The following is a 24,788-nucleotide window of genomic DNA, read 5'->3' as shown; positions in this document are numbered from 1 at the left end:
TAATTGGACAGCATGAAGTGGGTTGGGGTGCAGGATGAGAATGGAGAAGGGAATAATGTCAATGGGCAGAATAGACTCTATGGCCCAGTACTATGCTCAAACTTTTTTAATCCACTGTTTATGTGGGCCCTTGTCCTGTCCTGGAACACTTGTCAGCTATTCTAAATCATTCTGCCATTACTATTGGGAATTCTATGATATGTAGGGTTAGTGTGTATGTGTTTGTGTGTGTGTGTGTGTGTGTGTGTGTAGTGCATCTTCTTTTAAGAGAGACAGAGGTCAACTCTCCCTCGACAAAAGAAAATTGTCGATTAAGTTCTTTCGATGTAGAACAAAAGTCAATCTGTATAACTTAAACAGGATTAGAACTGGGCAAATTTATTAAGTGGGTCTTTGGCCCTTCTTTTTCAATTGCTAAGACTCCTGTCCTGTGACCCTCCTTTCTCACTTCTCAGTCTGTCCTTTCTGTATATTGTCCTCTCCTCCTTGGTTTTCCTCTGCTACTTGGATCTTTTTGTTGCCATACTTAAATTCTATCACCACTAAATTTATAAGCCTTCATCTAATCTCATCTGGACTGTCAATTACTGTTCCTATACAGAAATCCCATGTAAACCAAGTTGCCATAGAGACACAACCTTACAATCCACCAGCTGCTGACATTTTGGAACTGGGATTAGTGGACTGTTTTGCAGAGATTTCTGGGGAAAAGATGCTAGAAGGATTTAGGATTGAGAGGATTGTCTCTTTGGGACTAGAGACCATGTGGGAAGGAGCCTCAGGGTCTTGATATTTTGCCCCCAACTTTCCTTTCCTGAAAGACCATGATGAGGCATTGTCTCTATTGTTACTATTGGTAATTTAGCATTTGTGGCATCACCAGTCAGTCAGTCTGGCATTGGTGTCAGAGAATACACATGAGCTCCTACAGCTTGTGAGAAACTTCTTCTCCAAATTATTAATCTGATCGCATTAGCAGAGGGAAAAAGTGTTTTGAATTCTTTTAACTTTGAAACTGATTCTTTTAATTTCCTAATTAGTAAAGTGGCTTTTATTATATTTTACCTTCCCCAAGTATCTAATTTCATTTTAACCCTCAAGCCCAAATTATTGAATTGGCCTAGTTCAAGCCTAGTCTAGAATACAGTCCCATCTTTCCTATATTCTCCTACTCTATCCTATTCTTCCAGTGTATTCTGAATTCCTTGTTCTATTGTTAATAAGTTTCCCTTCATGTTAGACTTGCTTCCTCTCCCAGGAAATTTGTACCTTCTTTGTATTTACTTTTGTAACTGGAGCTGAATATGGCATTAGCATAACTGTCCTGCCTGATTCTGACCAACTTTGTATGCTAGCTTATTGCTTAGGCACTTTGGGAATAATAAATGAATTGGCTGCTACCAAAAGGTCATACATGACTCAGAGTATGACAAAGCAATCCCTATATTGTCCACTGAGCAGGAACAGGAAGAACTGTTGACTATTTCTGCCTGCAGAGCATAGCAGAAGACTTTGAACCACTTCCCATGAGAAGGGAAAGAGGGGCAGGAGTCAGAACAATTTGCCTTTTCTTCCATGTTAGCTATCAGGTGGCCATAAACACATGAAAGCTAAAACATATGTTTCATGAAGGTGAGTCTCTGACCAAATATCAAAGTTCTTTCTCTTTGCTTTTGTGTTTCTTTCACAAGTTTTAGTAATCAAATATTGACCTCAAGATAGATATTTCTAGCTCGGAGGTGACTGGTCTCTGCCTTAAGCCCTGGGAATTTATAAGGAGCACTGGATTGCTCTATATCTAGCCTGCCTTTCTATGGCCTCCTGACTCTTAGGATTTCTCATGAAGTGCTATACCACCCTGGATCCAGTCACCCATCTATGACCTCCGGATTCACTCCAGAGACTTTCCAGAAAACACTGTGTCACCTGGAATCCACCCTGCACATCTCTGGTTCCTGTCTTCATTCCTGGAACATCTAAGGAGGCAAGCACTGTGTTGCCCTGAATCTAGTCCTCATGCCTGTGGACCTTGCAGATCTTAGGACTTCCCAGGGGACCCCTCATCTGCCCTGGATGCAGCCATCAGGTCTCTCACTTCTATTATTTTCCCTAGGCCTTCTCTAGTGTTCCAGAGGCTGTTCCTGAATTTCTAGCTCCTGCTTCCTGTCTTCAATCTCCTAGGCTGTCCCTTTACCCACACCTGCCTACTAGAAATTAGGTCTTCTAGACCTCACAATACTCAACATTAACCACCTTCCATGATGGTTGAACATAGAGAAAGTCCCCTGAACTGTCTCCCTCACGGGACTTCTCTCTAGTCACTGATAATGTTCCTGAACCCGTTCCTCAATGCTTAGCATACTCCTGCCTTTTCCGAATCTCCCCTGTCTCAGTTATTCTGAACTCCTTGCGGTCATTGTACAAACATCATTCTTCATCCCTCACTTTTCGTTCCTTTATTCCAATATCCCTCAACCCTATACCACACATGTAATGTCCTATACCAGATCTACCATGCCTTTCCTCTGGGCTTTCTACAGTGCCTCCTCCAAAGTCAATAAACTTGTTTTTTATTTTAAACCTTTTTGTTTCTGACTATATCCACATTCTGGTACTCACTGACACTTGGAACCCTCCTGATGACATCTCTGAATGCCCTTTCCAGGAGCAGTTGGACACCCATCCATACCCCATCCCTCTCCAGACTTGCTGGCCATGGTAGGGAGATTGGAATGCTCTTGTTCCTCAGTGCTGCTTCCAGATTTTCCCTCTCCCACTGATCAAACAGTACCCACTACTCCTTGGAGATTCATGTAATCCATATTTATCATCCAATCAAGATTCTGGTAGCTCTTATCTACCAACTTCTATCAATTTCCAACACCAACTCTTCCATTCGACATCACCCACAGAGATGGTCATACCTTTGGTCTTGACATCACCCACATGTGTTCCACTTTCATGTTCACATATTCTGAAATTCCTTTATCTTATCACATCATTTGTTATTGTATCTTTCTCTCTATTCTATATCCTCACCATGATTTTGAGTGCCTTCACCTCTCAGTTTCGGATTATTTCAATAATCCACTTTTGTTCCTACTTACAAACCACTGAATGGAGCTAAAGGTATTTATACAAATGAGCTGTAATAGAATTAACATCTTATAGAGCACTGCCATGTAGAAAGGATTAGTTTCTTTTTTTCTTCTTTAAGGTCCTCCCCCATGCAGGCTTGTTTCCCCAATTGCTAGTTTCTCTTCTAATGTTAGATGTATTGGTTTCATTTGTGTGAAAACTTTTATTTTCTGATACAAAAATTGCCCATTTCTATTCCTTTTTTCTGTCATGAACTCTTTCCCCTACCCATAGATCTGAAAAATAATTTCTTTCTTACTCCAAATTTTTGTACTGGATTTACCCATGCAGCTATAGCCCATATGAAGAGTGAATGCTAAGATCCAACTAACCTGAAGACTGGGCATCCCCTTCCCCCCTCCCAGGCAATTGCTTGCTATGGCAAAGTTAAAGTTAAGTTTTCTGAATCCCTGCCCCTCGTTCCTCATTCCTTATTAAGCAACTCAAAAAATACCCTGATCTCACGGGTCTAAAATCTTCTGCTACCTTGTCCCATGGGTAGCACGTCAGTCTTCTCTTAGTGTCACATCAACTCTTTATCAATTGTTTTAAAACTCTGTGTAAGTTTGAGCCTTTAGTGACTGGGGGGAGGAGGGCTGGGATAAGAAGTCACAGGATTTTGCATATCTTAACTATTAGCCTACCCAAAGAGCTGGGGATGGCAGGAAGAGGGCTCCCCCTAATACTGTTCTATATTGACATCCCCCTTCTATGACTGCCATCCCTGTGTAACAGTGCCACTCTTTAGGAACAGTCCTCTACTCTTTTGCCTATAGGAAGAGATAGAAGAGATATCCAGGTGGGGGAATAGGAGTTGTTGGTGCAGTTGTGAACTGGTCCAACCACTCTGGATAACAATTTGGAACCATGCCCAAAGGGCTATAAATCAAACTATGCATACCCTTTCACCCAGCAATGCCACTACTAGGTCTGTAACCTTAAAGAGATCAAAAGAAAAGGAACTTATGTACAAAAATATTTATAACAGCTTTTTGTGGCGGCAAAGAATTGAAAATTGAGGGGATGCTCATCAATTGGGGAATGACTGAACAAGTTGTAGCATATGACTGTTACTGAATACTATTGTGCTACAAGAAATGATGAGGTGAGTGGTTTCAGAAAGAATGGCAATGAACTGATACAAAGTGAAGTGAGAAGAAAGGGGTGATCATGATGCAAATAGCAATGTTGTAATGATGATCAACTGTGAAAGACTTGACTATTCTGATCAATACAATGATCCAAGATAATTCCAAAAAACCCATGATGAAAAGATGCTGTACACTTCCCCAGAGAAAACTGATGAACTCAGAGTGCAAATTGAAGTACGCTTTTCTCACTTTCTTTTTCTGTGATGTGGCTAACATGCAAATATGTTTTTTCATGATTTCATATGTACAATTGATATCATTTTGCTTGCCTTCTCAGGAGATGGGTGAAGGGTGAGAGGGAGGGAGAAAATCTGGAACTCAAAATTTAAGAAAAAAAGGAATGCTAAAAAATATTAAATTTAAAGAATTTTTTCAAAGGAAAAAATAAAAAGTGTGTAGTACATACAATTTTTTTTGGAGAGTCAGTTGTTAAATATTTACCAATATACCCCTGGCTGAATTACACTTTCTAATTTTTTCTGAAATGAAAAAACAAACTTCTCAAGTGAATAATTTCCCCCCCCATGGGTCTAGATTCTTCTTCTGCCTTTTCCCACAGGTAGCAGGCCAGTCTTCTATTAGAGTTCTTTCTTTGCTCTGACTGGTTCATATCTTCATCCCATTCTTTGCTTTATTCATCCTTCTTCCAATCCAATGGGCATTTATTACATCTCATTGTACTAGAGGATATAAGAAGAGAAAAAGTATAATGAATACTCTGTCCTAGAAAAGCTAATGATATAATTAGGAAAATGACATTTCAAGGATCTTTGATTTCATTAATCCATTAAGATAGATCACAAATATTCTTTGCCTTACTAGAGACTTTTTGTGAGGTACTCTGCTTGGGAAAATTTATCAGCTTGATGGCCTACCTTCTGGCAACAGTCTTCTGCAAACTTACTTAGATAATTCTTCCATCAACACACATACAGTCCACCTCTGGATCATTACTACTTGGTGGCAACCTTTGTCACTTTCCAGTCTGTTAGAATTACTAATATTTGTGCTATGCTGGTATAGCCTTTGATGCTGCTGCATCATCTCCATGTCAAGGCAAAGCATAAAAGCTGGAACCAGCTCCTCCTAGCTAACTAAACTGTCATTGTGAGCATTTACACCTAGGAAATGATCAGGTGCTACAAATCAGGGCTTGATTTATTGTGTTTTTTATTGCCTAGACTTAAGAAAGTGACGGAGAAAATGTTAATAATAAAGATTAAACTTAAAAATGTGTCATATTTTGAAGAGAAGGTTGTTAAATATTTACACCTGTGAATTAGATAGGAGAAAGAAGAGGGGGGGGGAGGAGAGGGAACACACACACATACACACAGAGGTACATACATGCATATATTGGTAGGTATATGTACCTGCCTATAAGAATGTATACCATTTATATACATATATATACACCTACCTATATGAGTGTCTATATAGGTGTATGGTTATACATATATATTTATACACCTAATATACAAATATATCTGTGTGTATTTTATATATATGTATGTTTATATGTATATTGAGAGAAGATATACACATATATGTATAAATAACTATACACACATGAATATACACACATATATAGGTACATATACCTGTATACATTTCTATCCATATATGTCTATATATATACACATAGGTATATATAGGTACATATACCTATATATACTGTGCTTATATGTGTATATGTGTATTCAGAGAGAATTTACAAATATATAGAAATAAATAAATATATGCATAACTATATACATACATAGGTATGTATGTATTTATTTATTTACTATATTTATTTATGTACATATACCTATATACTGACACATAAGTATATATATATCTGTGTATACATTTACACACACACATATATACACCTTGTTTGTGTGCTATATATGCATGTATATGGAGGGAGAGAGAGAGAGAGAGAGAGAGAACTAGAGTTCCAATATAGGACAATATATCCAGCACAATCTTTTCATTTATGTTTAGATTAAATGAAAGTCAACCTGAAAAGCATGTGATATGGGAAATATTGCCATATAGCAGTCCATGTAAAAATTACCTGGGGGTCTTGGTAGAAAGAAAGCCCAAGATGAGTCAATAGTGAAACATGGTGTTCAAAAAAAAAACTCAGTACAATCTTATATTACATCAAGAGAAATATTACTTGCCTCAAGTATGGGAGGTTATACATTAGGCCTGCCCTAGTCAGAGCACAGCTAAAATATTATGTCAAATTCTCAGAGTCATATTTTAGGAAGGATATTACTAAGTTCACATCCAAAGAAGAATGATTAGGATGGTGAAGGTCCTCAAACTATGAATATAAATAGAAGAAACTGAGGTTGTTTAGACTGTAGAAGAGCAGGCTTAAGGGGATACATAACTATCTTCAAATATTTTGAGGCTGTCACGTGGAAAAACAAATGGATGTATTTTGCTTGGTTCCAGGTGAAAGAACCAAAAGCATACATGGAAGTTTCAGGGGAAAAAACTCCAAACTTCCTAGCAATTGGATCTAACAAAAATGTGGAATGGGCAATCTCCAGAGGTCATGTGGTCCCCTTCACTAGAAGTCTTCAAGTGAAAGCTGGATCACCATTTGTCCAATATGGCCTCTGCAAGTCTTTGATTTTATGATTCTGTAAACAAACTCATCCAGCTGGTGTAGAAAATTCACATAAGGAAGTAGGAGAGAAAAGCGTACAAAGGTACAAAAGTATACAACCTGTTCCTAACTGGTTCTAGAAAGCCCTGAATGTCAGGCTAAGATGTGGGAACTTTATCTTGTAACCAATATTGTGAGTCGCGGAAAGTTTTTGAGGATGTCACTGAATTTAGCATTACCACCATCATTGGAAAATTAATCTGGTAATGGTGTGAAGAAATAGAGAGAAAAAGACTGGAGGTAGGGGAACCAGGTCAGTGTTTCTTTTTCCACTTATCATCTAGGATAATTTTTCAGTATTCATGTCCCCCTTTCTCTCTATATCTCCCTTCCCTTTTATTTTCTTTCTCCCATTTTCTCCTTTCTCTAGGCCAGAACCAGACTTTCTTTTGATCTTATGCTGTATTTTCTTATGTAGTCTGCCAGCTGCTGCCTACACTTACATGTCTTTGTATTATTACCTACCCCTACAGTTTGAAGGTTCCTTGAGGACAAGAATGATTTAATTTTTGACTTTGTATGCCCAGTGTCTAGCACAGTGTTTGGCATATAGCAAGTGTTTCATAAATGTTGATTCATTCCTTGATTAATCTTGTTTTTGCTCAAGACTCTATGCTGAGGTAACCAGGTGACCTATGTTAGCATCCTGCTTTGGTGGGTATTGAAACCAAGGGTAGGTGGGGTAAGGAGAGGTCAGAGGACATATTCAGGGCTGCCTAGCCAAATCAACAGTAGATATAGAGTCAGAAGGCTCCAAGCTGGGTGAATGCTCTAGAAACTAAACCACACTCAGACATGCAGTGGAAGTCACTGCTTCTTGCTTATTTGCAAGCTGGTCATCGCTCTAGCAATTAAACCACATGCAGAAGGCAATAGGGGATTTGTCTGCCTGTGTGGAAAACAAACAATTTTTCTCCTTTTAGAGAGGATGAGAGGGAACAGCAATGGCACATTGGCTCTGGAAATTCTTCTGGGTTGTGCTACATAATCGGAATTTTCCCAGCTGGCTTGTTACAGCTAAGTCCAGCCCTGGGCATGTTCCCCACCTGATTGGAACTGAAAAGCTTTGGGCTTCTCAAGTTTAAAAACTAAGAAGGGAACAGAAGCTTGCAAAGTAAAGTGGTCTCTGGGGCAGCAAGCAGTCTACAATTCTCTCTGTTCCAGCAACTCCATTGCTGCCCATTAATGAACCCTGGGACAAAACTCACTGACACTGAATTAATTTTTTAAAATTTCTCAAAGGGAGCATTTTCTTAACAAAACTGAAAGTTTATTTTGTCCTTTATAAAGCTAGGGGATAGATCATCCTCCGTGTGTGTGTGTGTGTGTGTGTGTGTGTTTGCCCATGGTATAAAGATGTGTGTGTACATATATACACACATACATACATATGTATATATGGCATCATATATTGTGTATATTTTGGTACCATGGGCAAAAACCAAGCTTTTCTTGTATTCAGGGACTGCCTATATCATCTAAGGCCTAATAACTAACTGCCATTGTATTTTCAATAACTAACACCCAATTTATCACTTAATTAGCTTCTGTTGTTTACCAATAGCTTCAGGAAATAATATTGTCACCCAACTAAGTAGTAATCTCCTAGAGAGAAGGGACTATATTTTAAGTTTCTTTCTATCCTATCCCTTTCCCTAACATAGTTCTAGGCACATATGTTGAATGATTTCCCATGTCCAGAAAAGAAATATGGTATTACTTTAAGTAGAAAAAAACTAATATTTCTCCTACCAACTACTTTTTCTTATGAATATAGAAACCATTTTCATCCTCTCTTATTAAAAGAGGTATGTACAAGACTTTACAAAGTCTTATGTAGAATATTAGTCTTTTCTGATGTTGGTTAGTTTTGTTGAAAATTTTCATTTTTTCTCTCTATTTTTTGTTATAAGAGGAATCATGGAATAGGTAATAGGAAGACAATAAGCATTCATATAGCACCTCCTATGTGAAAGGCATTGTCCTAAGTACTTTTTTTTTTTTTTTACTAATATTGTCTCATTTGATCCTTACAACAACACTGGGAGGTAGGTGCTATTATTATCACCATTTTATATTCGAGGAAACTAGATCAAACAGGGTTAAGTGACTTGCCCAGGGTCACACAGCTAGTAAGTGCCCAAGGCCAAATTTGAATGAAGGACTTCCTGATTCCAGATCTAGCATTCCATCCCCTGGGCCACAGCTACCTGGAAACTACGGAGACCTGAGCTCAAGTCCATCTCTCACACATACAGGTTGTGTGATTCTTAAATTCACAGAGCTTTAGGCAACTCTCAAAGATAATTGGATCCAGAAGAAGATGTCAACCTGTATTGAAGGAAGCAGTTCCTTATATTGATGACATCCCAGGTCCAGTTCTTATCCCCATTCTTTATTATAAGTGATGACTCTCTATGGATGGAGGAGGAATAAATTAGGAAAATATAAGTGACATAAAAAACAAAAAGTCAATAAAAATGTATTATTTTAAAGTCCCCTCTATACTAAAGAATTAACTTTAGGGGTTAAGCCACCTTCAGCCAATCTCTTACACCCTCAAGAATCCAAATGAATTCACCAGGCCCCATGTATTAGTGACTCTCACAAATATTACTGAACTCACTAGCTAGACAGAATCTACTTCTCTAGGCCTCAGCTTTCTCATCTGTAAGACAAAGCGGTTGGACTAGATGACATCCTTATTTGTTAGTACGCGCTAAGTCATCCTCATATTATCAACAGTTTATCTGGGGGCGGCTAGAATAAAGCACCAGCCCTGGAGTTAGGAGGACCCGAGTTCAAATCTGGCCTCAGACACTTAACACTTACTAACCATGTGACCTTGGGCAAGTCACTTAACCCCAATTGCCCTGCCTTCCCCCTCCAAAAAGAAAAAAGAGGTTATTTCTCTGTCATGTTATATGTTAACAGATAGAATGTGACCTTATGGCTAGGTGGCACAGTGGACAGAGTGCTGGCCCTGGAATCAGGACAATTCGAGTTGAAGTCCAGCTTCAGACACCTACGAGCTCTATGACCCTGGACAAATCAACTTTTACTTCCTCAGTTTCCTCAACTGAAAACTGAAATGGGCATCCTAATAGTACCTGTGAGGTCTCAGAGCTGTTGTGAGGATCAAATGACATAATTTTTGTAAAGTGCCTAGTGCAGTGCCTGGGATGTATTAGATGCTTAATAAATGTTCTCTTCCTTTCCTTTTCCTTCTTTGTATCCTTAGCACCTATAATGGTGTCTGGCATATACTCAAATGGGCCAGTGACATTACTGATTTGTGACTTCCTGTCACTGACACTGTCACTGACACACTGACTCTTACTACAAATCTATGAGTGCCCAAGCTGGATATATCTTGTCCTTCCATAAATTAGCCTTGTGTGAGGGTGATGTATATAAGAGGTACTTCATAAATACCTGTTGAATTGGATTTAATTGGCTCCAGCTCTAAAATTCTATAATTCTATTCCTTTTTTCCCTGAAAACATGTTTTAAAAAGCATTTATGCTGCATTAATTACAACAGCATCTATCTACATTTGAAAAATAGTAACTCATGTACACATGAGACATTAATTATTCTATAAAAGGTAACTTGGCTCATACATAATTTTTAATTTTATTGCGCACATTACAGTCATTTCTGGATACCCTGAGTTCAAATTCTGTCTCAGAATTAGCTATGTGACCCTCTGCAAATTGCTTAACTTCTCTCAGCCTCAGTTTCCTCATCTGTAAAATGGGGATCTGTAAAATAGCATCTGTCTCATAAAGTCGTATCATCATCATTGTAACATTTTATACAGAACTTAAAGGTCTACAAAGTATTTTGCAAATATATTGTTTCATCCTCACAGTAACCATGGGAGGCATCCCCATTTCATAGATGAGGAAACTAAGACAAGCAAAGCTTAGATGACTTACCCAGGGTCACACAGCTAGCAAGTACCCAAGGTTGAGTTTGAAATCAGTTCTTCCTGGCGCTGGGTCCAGTGCTCCATCCATTATGCCACCTAACCAGGAATTAATTTTGTGAAGTAATTTACAAACCTCAAAACACTATATAAATGCTAGCTATTACTACTGTTATTAGCCCTCCCTCAACTCCAACTGAACCTTCCCTTGCGACAAAGAAAAACAGTTAAGTAAAACCAGCCCACAGGGTGACCACATAAGTCGGACAGCAAACAAGATTCCACACCCATAGTCCTCAGAGTTCAAAAGAGAGGGAGGTGCCTGTCCTTATCTCTTCTCATAGCTAAAATTGGTCTTTATTTGCACTGTTTCCTAGATAAATAAAATTATTGGTGATGATATTCGCATGCTATTTATATTTGCTAAGAAATAGCTAAGGACCTAGGGGAGAGTTGTATTACTAAGTAGATTTTCAGACCCCAATTGTTCATTTATTCAATAATTTTTATCGTGTGCCTGCAATGTAATAGGGATCATTTGGGATAAAAGGCTGAAGTCCACGTCCTTGAGGAACTCCAAGTCTGGTAAGGGGGCTAGGGCACGCTCACAGACTATCAGGAGAGGTGGCTCTGTACCAAGTGCCATGGGAAGACCCACTCGGCAGCATTCTGGCAAAGCTGGCCTTTCATTTGTTTAAGAAGCCTCAATGAAGAGTTGTTGAAAATGGTTACTTCTCACATGGTGAAACTTGTGAAGGCAGAAAGAAACCGGGGCCTCTTTAAATGACACCTCTGCTTTACACCGGTGCTCAAAGAATTCATTTCCAGCTGACCCCGTGTGGATCACAAAATCATCGAGGCGGTGGCAGCGGGGGTGGGGCGGTGGAGGCAAGAGCCGCGGAGGCAGCAGCATCAGCAGCAACAGCGGAAAACAACAGCTCTCAGTAATTTTCCAGGAAGGGATGAAAGCTTTAAGAAATATACTTCATCCAAAAAGCCAGACACGTCTGTCCTGGCTCCTTTTCGGAGATTAGCAAAGGAACCCACTCATCACTTATTGTGTTGACTTTGCAGGGTTTTCTCTATTGAGTAATTTTTTTGTGTGTGTTTAATAAGGTCAGTGGTGGGGAGTGGGGAAGAAGGGGTGGAGAGTCAATTCCAGGGAGAATTAGAAGGAGGGGAGGGAGAAGGGGGAACGTAGATGTGTCGCCTTGTGGATACATTCTGTCCATACCCACCCCAGAAACAAAGCGAGAGTGCAGCCGACTCGGGGTCAAGGGTAAATCTGAGAATACCTAAGGTCCCCTTGGGAGTATTATTGCACCACAGCCCCAACTCATACCTAGCATCTTATTTTTAATAGTAACATACACGCGCGCACACACGCACACAATGTCTCCTGCTCAAGAAGGATATTAACTCTATGTGGATGCACAGTGCCCTCAGTGTGGTAGATTATTGTAAAGATGGCTGAAAATTCGATCTCTGCAAGAAAGAAAATTTGAAAGAAATATTTTTCAACTCCAATAACGACAGATAAAAATAGTAAAAGATAAATGAATCTCAATTTGCAGGGCTTTTTACATCTACACAAATTCAACAAGAAACTCATTAAAAGAAATTAAAACAATCTGCAGAGTGAGATAGCATGACTAGGTGGAAAGAGGTTCACGTTTGGAGTCAAGAAAATCTGGGTTCACGTTTTCCTCTGAGACAAGCTAGTTGTGTGACTATGGGCAAGTCATCTCTCCGTGCTTTCGCAGATTACAAACCGGTAAATGGCACTGGGAAATCATCATTGGTAAAATTCTCTGCTCAGATAAAATCATTGGTTTCAGACCTACCCCTTCCCCCCCCCCAAATAAAAGTGCGGCAAAAGTCAATATCCAGCTGATATACACCTAACTATATATTCAGTTATCAATTAGTTGCATCTGTTTTGGAATAGATATGAGCCAAAGGGCACATTCTGAAAATTGGGGATAGGATGGGAGAAGAGGACAGTGATTTGGGAGATAGAAGTGAAAACAAATTGGGGGAGATAAAATAGCACTGACTTTAGATTATGAGAAGACAGTTATTTTTAAAAGTTATTTATTTATTTTTAGTTTTCAGCATTCACTTCCATAAGATTTTGAGTTCCAAATTTTCTCCCCATCTCTCCCCTCCCCCACCCAAGATGGTATGTAATTTCATATAGGTTCTATATATACATTCATATTGAACCTATTTTCACATTAGTCATGTTGTAAAGAAGAATGAACCAAGGGAAGAAACCATGAGAAAGGAGAAAGAGAGAGACGGAGACAGAGAGGGAGGGAGGGAGGGAAGAAGGAGGGGGAGCAAATAATATGCTTCAATCTTCATGCAGACTCCATAGTTCTTTTTCTGGGTGTGGACAGAATTTTCCATCATGAGTGCTTTGGAGTTGTCTTAGATCCTTGCATTGCTAAGAAGAGAAGAGCTTTTTCAGCTACAAAAGGAGGTACTTGGAAGAAAATGTTGAGAGGTCTCCATTCTCCCTATTGCTACCCTCTGAAGTAGAATCAGTATCCCAGGTTAAAAAAAAATTACTCAACCAGCATAAAAGAAAATGTTTGGGTTTTTTTGTTTTGTTTTGTTTTTAATTACTCAACCAGAGTAAAATAACAAAGTAGTACACAAATGAGTACACAGATTTGAGTCCAAAATTTCAGATGAGCTCCCAAACCATCTCCTCTAATCTACTAGAACTGGGGTTAACAAGCAGAATCCTTGAACAATACTGTTAAATCAGCCTATGACAGGTTGGCATTTAATATGTGAAAAAATTCTAGCTGACTATAGATCCATCTCTGCCTCCTCCCTCCACCCCTTCCTCCACTGCCCCAAGGAATCATGGAGGCCTTTATAATTGCCTTCATAGACATTTCTAATTTCTCCGTGCTCAGACCTAGCCTAGCTTCTGTATGATCATTGTCTCCCTAGAGACCCTAACCAGAACAGAGAGCTGTTCTAGTTATCCCTGACTATTTATGATGTTACTTACATAAGACCTAGGGATGACCTACAAAATGAAGTACTGTTTTAGTGAAACTCAAGTGGTAAGACTGAGCTGAGAGAAGAGGCCTAGACACTTTTCCTGCCAGCTGCAGGAATGAGCAGAGGCAGGAAGAAGGATCTAGGACTCAGGAAAGAATAGACATTTCAAAACACTCACAAATAGGAAAGAATAATGTTGGGGGTGGGGGAGTGGTGTTCATAGGATCATTTCTAGACTCTGTCATGGCTGAAGGAATTACATTGTGAGCCCCCTTGTCATCAATGCTGATAATATCACTATGAACACAGCATGCTGTAAGTGTACTTGCAGTATGGAAAACTGGATTCAAGCCCTTTGTGATAGGGTCAAGGGTTCCCTGATTTCCCACAACAAGGATTAGACTTCTCTAACAGTCAACACTGTCTCTGGGATTCAACTGATACAGCTTCCTGCTCACCTAAAGGGATTATAAAGTCCCATGAATTTGGGACCCCTCTAACTTGGTATAAATCTGGAAACTACATATCACCATAATCTGCCCTGCTGAACAGATACTTTTCCACATGGAATTGAAGGGAAACTGTGTCCAGAAAAGCTAATCCTACTGTATCCCTGCTATGTTGGAATGAAGTAAACCATCAAAACGAAGAAAAATCCTTATGCAATGACTTTCATTTTGTCCAAACCTAACTTGACAGAATGCTGGTGTTAGGCTCACTCCTAACACCCTGGATCTGACATTTAATAGCTGTGTGGAGCTGGGCACTACACTTTCCTAAGCTTCTTTTTCCTCATCTATAAAATGGGGATAATAATAATTTCATGATCTACTTTACAAGGTTGTTGTGAAAAAAGCACATTGTGAACATTAAGGCATCACATAAATCTGATTATTATAAGTATGATTAAAATCAGCAGCAAAGGTATTTTCAAGGGGAAAAAAATTAACAAGTAGCCTAAATAGTATATGGATATGTGAAGATATGGCCTCACCAAATTGCTTTAACATTAATATGTTTTCAAGTTGTTGAAAGGTGGTCATATGGAAGAGAGGTTAGACATGTTTTGCTTAGACCTAGAGGGCAAATCAAAAAACAAAGGGCAGAAGAAACAGAGAGGCATATTTAGGCATAATTTAAGAAAAAAAATTTTAGGGACTTCTGGAAAGAAAACTAAGTAAAAAGGTGTATCTAACTTCATTCAGTTCCCCTTTATCTTTTCAAAAACAGCTTGAAATTTGCCAAATAAAGTAACATAACAAAAGCAAAAAAGAGCAGAAAGAATTGAAATGTGCACAAATCATAAGGAAAAAAAAAAACAAAGAAACTGAATGAATATGGATGAGGGGAGTCCTAACTCAATGAAGAAATATTTTAGGATAAAACAGTGTGAGAACAATTCTCCAGAAAAAAAAATCCTCAATAACTACAACTAAAACTCCCCAAAGAAAATTAAATAACTATAAGGATCCCTAGTTACAAAAAAAAAACATAACAAAAAATTGAAAGAAAAATCTTTCTGGTATAAACAACAAAAACTGGTTAATTCATATATGAATTTACAATTTAAAAAAAGGTTAGGCCCAGATGGATTTATAATTGAATTTTATCAAACATTTGAAATAATTTAGTCATCACTTATCATATATTGAAGCAATTTATAAAAATATAAAAAGCAGACTTAAATTGTCAAAATTCTTTCTATCAGAGAAAATACCCCTAATACTCCAACCAGGGAGAAATAAAGCAGCCAGTGAAAACTATAGACAATTAATGGATATTTTGGTACATAAATATGTCTGTTATCTCATTGAAATAGGTATAGAACACAAACCATTCATGTTTGCTTAACTTTTACAACATTTTTCCATGTCTTCACATGCATCTTTCAACATGCTACCATTCTTTCTCTAGTGTTCTTGATAATATGTGAATTCCAATGAAACAGAACACCTATGTCTCCAGTGAGTAATTTAATCAGTTATTCTTTATTCTCAGTATGTGATCAACTGTCTTTTTCCCAGTCATACATTTTTAAATTTTATCTGTTGTGCCACTTCCCCTGCATAATTACTAATTTGTAATGTCTTTCAGTCTCTTTTCATGCTCTTTCTTTTGGGTGATCCTCAATTTCAGTTCTTCATTATCTTCTTATGATATTTGATGTCATCATCAGAAGAATATTAGTTTTAAAATAAAAGGCTTTTATTTTAGGGAGAAGACTATCCTTTTACTCCTGTTCAGTTCTAGAAAAAATTCATTATTGCAATGTGTCCAACATATAAATATGGATAGATAAAACTCTTTAGTTTTCCACCTAGCTATATGGCATAGTCTGGACAATGAATATTTTCCATACTTTTCTGTTTTCCTTTGTGACTACTTAAATCCACAAGAATGTTTATTAATCTTATTTCAGAGGCTCTATAACATTCCAAGGTATGATACTAATACTGCTCTTAATCTTCACCATCTTCTTATGCAAGATTTTATAAATTAGTTTATATTCCAAAGCTATATTTCCCTTGGACCTCATATCTCTCTGTTTTCAAGAATATTGTGCTTTCTGCAAGAGAAAGTTTCTCAGTTCTTTGGATCTCTATGTTAGAGGAAAATATTAATGAATATTGATACAAAAATGATTGGTAAGATATTAGCAAAGAAGCTAAAAGAACATAATCAAAAAGGCATTCACAATGAATCCAGGTTAATTTTTTACCAGGAATGCAAACATGATAAACATTAGGAAAACTCAAAGCACAATTAATTGTATTATTAGCAAAAATAATAAAAATCACAAGATTCTGTCAATAGCTTTAGAACAGGCCTTTGATAAAATAACGGAATTCAATAAGCATTTATTAAGCACTTACTTTCTACCAGGCACTGTGTTAATTACTGAGGACATAAATACAAGAAAAAAAGAAAGTCCCAGACCTGAAGGAACTTACATTCCGATAGGAGAACATGTTAAAATGAGCTAAAAAAGCTTGTGGGGGAGACGCTTATCACTGTTACAGAGGTGAAATCAGAGGTTAAAAAATGACTACACTTGGCCTTCTTCAAAATGAAGGTTCCAGGGGAACTCACCAATGAAAGAAGTAGGTCCCACAGGGTAGAGGAAGAAGGGAACTGAAGCATTCTTTTTTTTTCTTTCAAATAATTTATTAACTTCTGATTTACATCATTCATTTCTGCCAGATTTTGAGTTACAAATTTACTCCCCATTTTTTCCCCTATCCACTGTCCCAAAATAGCAGTCCCACAGGATATCCCCTCCTCCAATCTGCTGTCTCCCATACTTTCTCCCATACCCCTTTCAACTTTTCCAGTGGGTCTATATGCCCCAGTGCCTGTATATCTTGTTACCCAATTACATGTAAAATAGTATTAATAATAGTATATATATATATATATATATATATATATATATATATATTTAAACATTTGCTTTTAAAACTTTGAATTCCAGATTCATTCCCTTCCTCCCTTGTCACCCACCCTTACTGGGAAGATAAGCAATTCAGTATAGGTTGTACATGTGTGGCTAATGCAAAACAATAGCATAGTAGATATATTGTAAAAGACTGACTATATTTTCCTCCCTCCTATCCCACCTCCCACTTGTTCTATTCTCTACTTTGATCCCATCCTTTTTCAAAAGTGGGTGCTTCCAACTTCCCTCCCCCCCCCCAGCCTGCCCTTCCTTCCATCATCCTCCCTCTCATACCCTTCCCCCCTACTCTCCTGTAGGGTGAGATACCCTATTTAGTGTGTATTTCATTCCCTCCTCAAGCCAAATTCAATGAGCATGAGGTTGACCAATTCCCTTTTGCGTTCCTATTCTTCCTTTCCATTGTAACCATTTTCCTTTGCCTCTTCTATATGAGATAGTTTACCCCATCTATGTCTCTCCCCATCTCCTCCCATTATATTCCTCTCACCTCTTAATTTCACCTTTTTAGTATCATCCCTTCCTGTTAAATCGGTCCTGTGCCCTTTATCTATGTATACCTGTAAACATATATACACACATTCACATATGTATTCATATGCCCATATACCCTCATATATAGACATATATAATGTGTGTGTATATATATATGCATATATATATATATATACACTTCAACTACTGAGAAAGTTTTCATAGGCTACAATTATTGTTTTTCCATGTAGGAATATTAATAGTTCAACTTTGATAAGTTCCTTATGATTTCTTTCCCCTGTTTACCTTCTCATGCTTCTCTTGCTTCTTGTATCTGAATGTCAAATTTTCTATTCAACTCTGGTTTTTTCAATGAGAATGCTTGAAAGTCGTCTATGCCACTGAATGACCATATTTTCCCCTGAAACATGATACTCAGTTTTGCTGGGTAGGGGACTCTTAGTTTTAATCCCAGCTCCTTTGACCTCCGGAATATCATATTCCAAGCCCTTCGATCCCTCAGTGTAGAACCTGCCAGATCCTGGGTTATCCTGATTGTGTTTCCACAATATTCAAATTGTTTCTTCCTGGCTGCTTGTAATATTCTCTCCTTAATCTGGGAATTCCAGAACCTGGCTATAATATTCCTAGGAGTTTTCTTTTTGGGATCTTTTTCAGGAGGTGATTGGTGGATTCTTTCAACTTCTATTTTGCCCTCTGTTTCTAAAACATCAAGGCAGTTTTCTTTGAGAACTTCCTGGAAGATGATTTCTAGGTTCTTACTTTGATCATGGCTTTCCGGTAGTCCAATAATTTTTAAATTATCTCTCCTGGATCTATTTTCCAGGTCAGTGGTTTTCCCCATGAGATATTTCACATTGCCTTCTAGTCTTTCATTTGTTTGGATCTGTTTAACAGCATCTTGATTTCTCATAAAGTCATTAGCTTCCCTTTGCTCCAATCTAATTCTGAAGCCATGATTCTCCTCATTGAGCTTTTGAGATTCTTTTTCTATCTGGCAAACTCGACTTTTTAAGGCATTCTTCTCCTCATTGCCTTTTTGAGCCTCTTTTGCCATTGGAGTTAGTCTATTTTTTAAGGTATTATTATTCTCAGTCAGGCTGTTGACTCTCATTTTGTAATTTTCTTGCATCATTCCCATTTCTCTTCCCAATTTCTCCTCCACTTCTTTTATCTGCTTCTTAAGGTCCTCTATGGCCTGTAACCAGCTCGTATTTTCCTTTGAAGCTTTTGGTGCAGGAGTTATGACTTCACTGTCTTCCTCCTGTTCCATGCTTTGCTCCTTTTTGTCCCAAAAATAGGAGTCTAATGTTGGAGTCTTCTGTCTGCTTTGTTTCCTTTTCCTGGTCATGTCGCCCCTCAGTCACTTGACCTCTGGGCTTTTTGCCACAGTAGGGCTCTGCCACCAGACAGGGGAGCTTTCATCCCAAACGCTGAGGTTTTCTCAGCTGCTGGAGGTATTAGATGGGTGCCCTCTCTGAGGCCTTCACACACTTTGGCAAGCTGGACACGCACCCCAGGACCTCCACTCTAGACTGCAATCTGGATCCAAGCAGGTTAAAGCAAGAGCAATTACCCCTCAGAGTGGTGCTTGGTCCCCCTACACTCTGCAGGAAAGGAGCTGAAGCTGTCAAGCGGCGCTGGCTGGCTGTGCCATAGTCTCAGTGGCTTCTCACCCCAGGGGTCAAAAGCCAAGCATTCCCACTTACTGAGTCCCAAATTTCAGACTGCACTGACCTCTCACTTTGTCCTTCACATCTATATATTGATAAATCTGGAAACGGCCACAGCTGCTACTGGTCTGGAGTCCCTCAGTCCACGGCTGGTCAGGCCTGCCCTGGGACTAAAGCCTAGGCATGGGGCTGGACTCAACTCTCAGAGCCCTGTGCTGTCTGATTCCTGCCAGCCTGCTTGGCTGTCCTCAGCAGGAGGTTAGCTTCTCTGTGTCATTTTGTGGGTTCTGTAGCTCCAAAGCTTGTTTACAATCCCCTTTTTACATGGATTGGGGAAGGTGGAAGCCAGAGCCCCACAGAGGTCCTGCTTCTACTCCACCATCTTGACTCCACCCCCTCTCCAGTTGAACCGAAGCCTTCTTAACATAGAAGCAAACCCACCATTTTTTAACATAATGGAAAACACCTATCTAAAGTTAAAGCTAGCATTATACAAGGAATCCAAGGGTCCTAGTATAGTTTTAAGCTACTAAAGCATTAAGGTTTTTGGAACACCCTATATATAATGGAGAGATACTAGAAGTTTTTCCAATAAGATCAGAGATAAAATAAGGATGCTTATCATTTCCTCTATTATTTCACATGAGACTAGAAGTATTATCTCATTGTGTGAATATTCCTTGCAATGATATTGATTAATGCCTGCTCATTCTTTGTGACTCTTTCCCATTTCCTTCCAAAAATGAACCTGAAAATATCTATCCAATGTTCTGGGAACATTCCTGAATTTTCTTAATACCATGAAGATACCATTGGAACTTGTGTACTATTCATGTTTAAGGTGTGACATACTCAACTTCTTTTCCACTTATGCATTTCTTGGATGGCATCTTTTACCATGCCCCCTCCTTTATAATTTCTTGTTTGAAGACTGTAGTGTTCTGTCACTCCCCATTATATAAGCACAAACACAAAAATATCATTATTAAGAAGATGGGCCTTCCTCAAATGGGGAAGATATGTGATATATAAATTTAATATAATCTTATCACACTTTACAAAATGACAAATATAAAGAATTAACATAAACTTGAGAGGTATTACATAAACAATAGAAAGTAAAGTAACCAGAACGAGGAGAATAGTTTACACAATGACCATAATAATTAAAGGAAACTAACACTGGATAATATCAGATATCTGATAAGTTCAGTGAATAATCGTGACTTCATGTGACTTGTACCATGATGCTTCCTGCTTTTATAAGAGAAAAAGTAGACAACAAATAAAGAATGAGACATATCTTCTCAGACATAGCCAATGTGTTAATGCTTTTCTTTATTGTAATTTTTTGTTATAACAAGTGTTTTTATTTTGGGATTAGAGGTTGGGCAAGAGTCATTAGGAAATAAGAGAGTTGGGAAAAAGGAAAATATAAAATCAATAAAATATGTTTTAAAGAAGAAAAAATGAGCCTTTGTATCAGGCAGAAGCTTGGGGTACTAAAAGAATTTTGCATTTTCTTGAAGGAAATCCAACGGAGCTACTCCTGTTCATTTATGGACCTAGCTCATTGTCCCTTTGCACTACCTTTCTAAGATGCACATACTGACTATGTATATAGAATGTTCATCCCGTTGAATATCAATAAGCATTCTCTCTTCACCTTTTTTTCCTATCTGAATACTTAGCCTAAGCCTATTAGAGTGGTTATATATTTCTCTCACTCTTTAGAAAGTAGTAATGGATCTGCCTTTCAGAGGGTCTACTATGTTCTTGATCATAATATTATTGGTAAACAGGAATATCTGTAGAACATCATCATCTGTATTGAATACCTCTTCAAATTGAACTCTAAGCTGTAACTCCTTCATAAGTATAATGAGCACTTTGGTTGAGAATGTGTCTCCGTTTTATTCCTGTCTTGGTGATGACTAGAAAGTGGTCAAATTAGGTTGTCTCTGTTGCTTTATCTTGCAGGGACTCTTTCAGAATTTTGATATGTGAATAGGAAAAACTTTGAAAGACAAAATAAAAATAAATTAAGAGAATAAGCATACACAGAGGAGGCAAAATTATCAATCCATCAACAAATGTTTAAGTGCCTACCATGTCCCAGTCATTAAGGATAAAAAATAAAAATGAAATAGTGCTTGCCATAAAGGAGCTTTCATTCTATGGGAGGAGACAACATGAATAATCTGTAAATGTATGTTGCTCTATATGAACTTTGAGGATCCTCAGGATTCTCTTCCCAACTTTCATGAACAAGTCAAAAGAGTGACAAGCTATATCTCCCCCTTAGTGTTCTAGGCATATCCTTGATGGGTGAAGAGTGATTTTCTAATACCATCAGATCAAACACAGATCTTCTGGGGTATTTCACTCCAAGATTATCAGTTAAGAATAATTTTATTCAGTCAGCCTTAAGTAACTTTTAGAAATTTTGCCAACATCTTCCACAAGCCCTCACAACAAGGCTTCAAAGGACTTCATCAAATTGATGAACATTGTATACAGATCTCTGTTCTGCTTCTGGCATATCTCCTGGATTAGTCAGTCAGCAAACATCATGTTGACTGTTCCTCAGGTCTTTCTGAAGCCACACTGATTCTTGGGTAGATGACCATCTTCCATGTGAGGGACCAATCAATTAAGTTACACTCTGGCAAAAATCTTGCCAACAATGACACCCCTGTGATTGTAACAGGACAACCTATTTCCTTTTCCTTTATAGAGATGGACAACAGGGGTGACTAGGTAGCATAGTGAATAGAGCACTCACCCTGGAGTCAGGAGGACCTGAGTTCAAATCTGACCTCAGACACTTAACACAAAAACTATCCATGTGACCTTGGGCAAGTCACTTAACCCCAATTGCCCTCCAAAAAAGCAAAAAATAAAATAAAAAAAGAGAGAGAGAGAGATGGACAACAGAGGCATCCTGGAATTCCTGGGAGATAACCTCCCTTGCCATAAAACCCAGAAGATTTCAGTAAGCTTTTATATGAGCAGTGGACCACACAAAAGGAACTTAATAGCATTTAAAACCTCTTCTTCAATTGGAATTTCAGCTAAAGAAGGATTGACTTCAATCTGAGGTCAACGGCTTCAGGACTGGCTGATGACAATCTGTTGAGAACATTATGGAAGTGCTCAGTCAATCTCCCCAGGATCATGTCCCTATCATTAATCATTGTGGCTCCATCAATGCTAAGTAGTTCAGATGCACTATAGGTCTTCGGCCCATAAATAGCCTTCAAGACCTCATAAAAGTGCTTTGGATTGTTGTTATCAGTATAAAACTGAATCTCATCTGTCTTTTTACTGAGCCAAGAATTGTGCCTCTCTCTAAACTTTGTTTGCACTTTACTTTTGACTGAGTTAAATGCTGCCTTCTCAGAGACTGATAAACTGTTCTGCTAGTAAACCCTGTAGTGTTATCATTTTTCTTTTAACAATTTCTGAATTTCCAAATCAGAAGAAGCTATACAAGGACACACTCAAAGTCTCTCTGAAGAACTTTAGTATCAATTATGAGACATGGGAGATGCTGACACAGGACCACCCAGCATGGCATTCTCACATCAAGGAAGGTGCTATGCTTTATTAGCAAAGCAAAATTCTAGTAGCACAAAGGAAATGTGAGATGCATAAATCTAAAAACATCTCTATCCTAAATGCTCAAAAGGACTATTTGTGCCCTCTCTGTGGCAGAACCTTTCAAGCTCATATTGGACTAATCATTCATAGTCAAAAGCACTTGACTCCAACATAGGGATGTCATTGGTCTTCTTCAAGTATGAAGGATGAAAAGCAGAAACAACATTTATTAAGGTAGTACAATAAGAAGCAGATACCAAAAAATCCCCCTGAATATCTGTGACAAACTCTCCCATAAGTACATACATATTCCAGAGAGGTGGCTCAAGCTTAGAGGCCACATGTGGCAAAGGGACAAGTAACTATTCCCAGTTTTTAGAAATCATTTTCTCCCATTCATGGGATGCTCAAGAAGTTCCCTTTAATCATAGTGAATCTTACATCCATCTGTCCTTTTCTCCCAATGTAAACAGACTTATTCCAATGTGATTCTTGTGCAATGTTATTCCACTTGATCTAAGGACTATGAATAATTGATTATTGAGATGTGTTCTCACCTAGTTAAGTTATCAAGGCTAAAATGAGGTGGGGGTGGTTTTGATATATATTTTTTTTGGCTTTGATATATTACAAACACACACAGACACATATATTATACATCAAGATACATAGGTAGATAGATAGATAGATAGATAGATACACACAAAATAGTTAAAAAAACAAATACAGGGTAATTGGGGATGAGAGGGTGAAGCAGCACTAGCAGCCAGGGTGATCAGGAAAGGCCTCATATAAGAGGTGATATCTGAGTTGAGCTTTGAAGGAAACTGAGATTTTAAGAATCAAAGATAAGAAGACCATGAATCCAGACAAGAGAGACATTTTGTACAAAGGTGCAGAGATGGGAAATGGAATACTACATGTGGGGTATAGCAAGACAGTCAGTTTTACTATAGTATAGTGTAAAAAGGAGAGCAATGTATAATAATACTGGGAAGGCAGTTTGGAGCCAAATGATGAAAATGTTTAAATTAAAAGTAAAAAGAAGTTTATGTTTTATTCTCTAATCTATAGTAAGTCATTGGAGTTTATTAAGGAAATAAATTATGTAAATTTAAGAACTATGTTATGGAAATATAATTTTAGAGGGTGAATTGGAGAGGCAGGGAGACCAGTATAGAGGCTATTGCCATAGAACAGTTGATGAGGGTATGAACCAGAGTGGTGCTTCTTTGAGTGGAGAGAAGGGGATAGATACAAGAAATATTGTAGAGGTAGAATTAATTGAATTTGGCATTTAATGGATTTGTGGAATGAAGGAGAAGGTTTGAAATTTTTTGCATGTGCAGATAATGTGCTTAGGGAAACTTAAAGTATTAAAATAATTAAGATGATATCTTCAATAATGTAGTACATTATATATTTTGTATAATGTACAAAATATATTTTGTAAAATCATTGCTTTTTTATTATCAATAAAACCTAGAAGGAAGAAAAGGGAAAAAGAAATTCCATTTAAGATAACAAAATGCATTAAATTTCTTGGCCTTAACCTACTATGACACACATAAGATTGCAAAATAAGTATAAACTTTTTTTTAAACATAAGTAGAATACCTAATTGGTGAAATATTCAAAGTTCATGAGTTCATTC

The sequence above is a fragment of the Petaurus breviceps genome, unplaced genomic scaffold (assembly GCF_028583685.1).
Source record: "Petaurus breviceps papuanus isolate PSGF00001 unplaced genomic scaffold, PetGlider_PUasm1.0 90897, whole genome shotgun sequence".
In the NCBI taxonomy this organism is placed as follows: domain Eukaryota; kingdom Metazoa; phylum Chordata; class Mammalia; order Diprotodontia; family Petauridae; genus Petaurus; species Petaurus breviceps.
The sequence above is the reverse complement of the archived record's forward strand: the minus strand, read 5'-3'. Positions refer to the sequence as shown.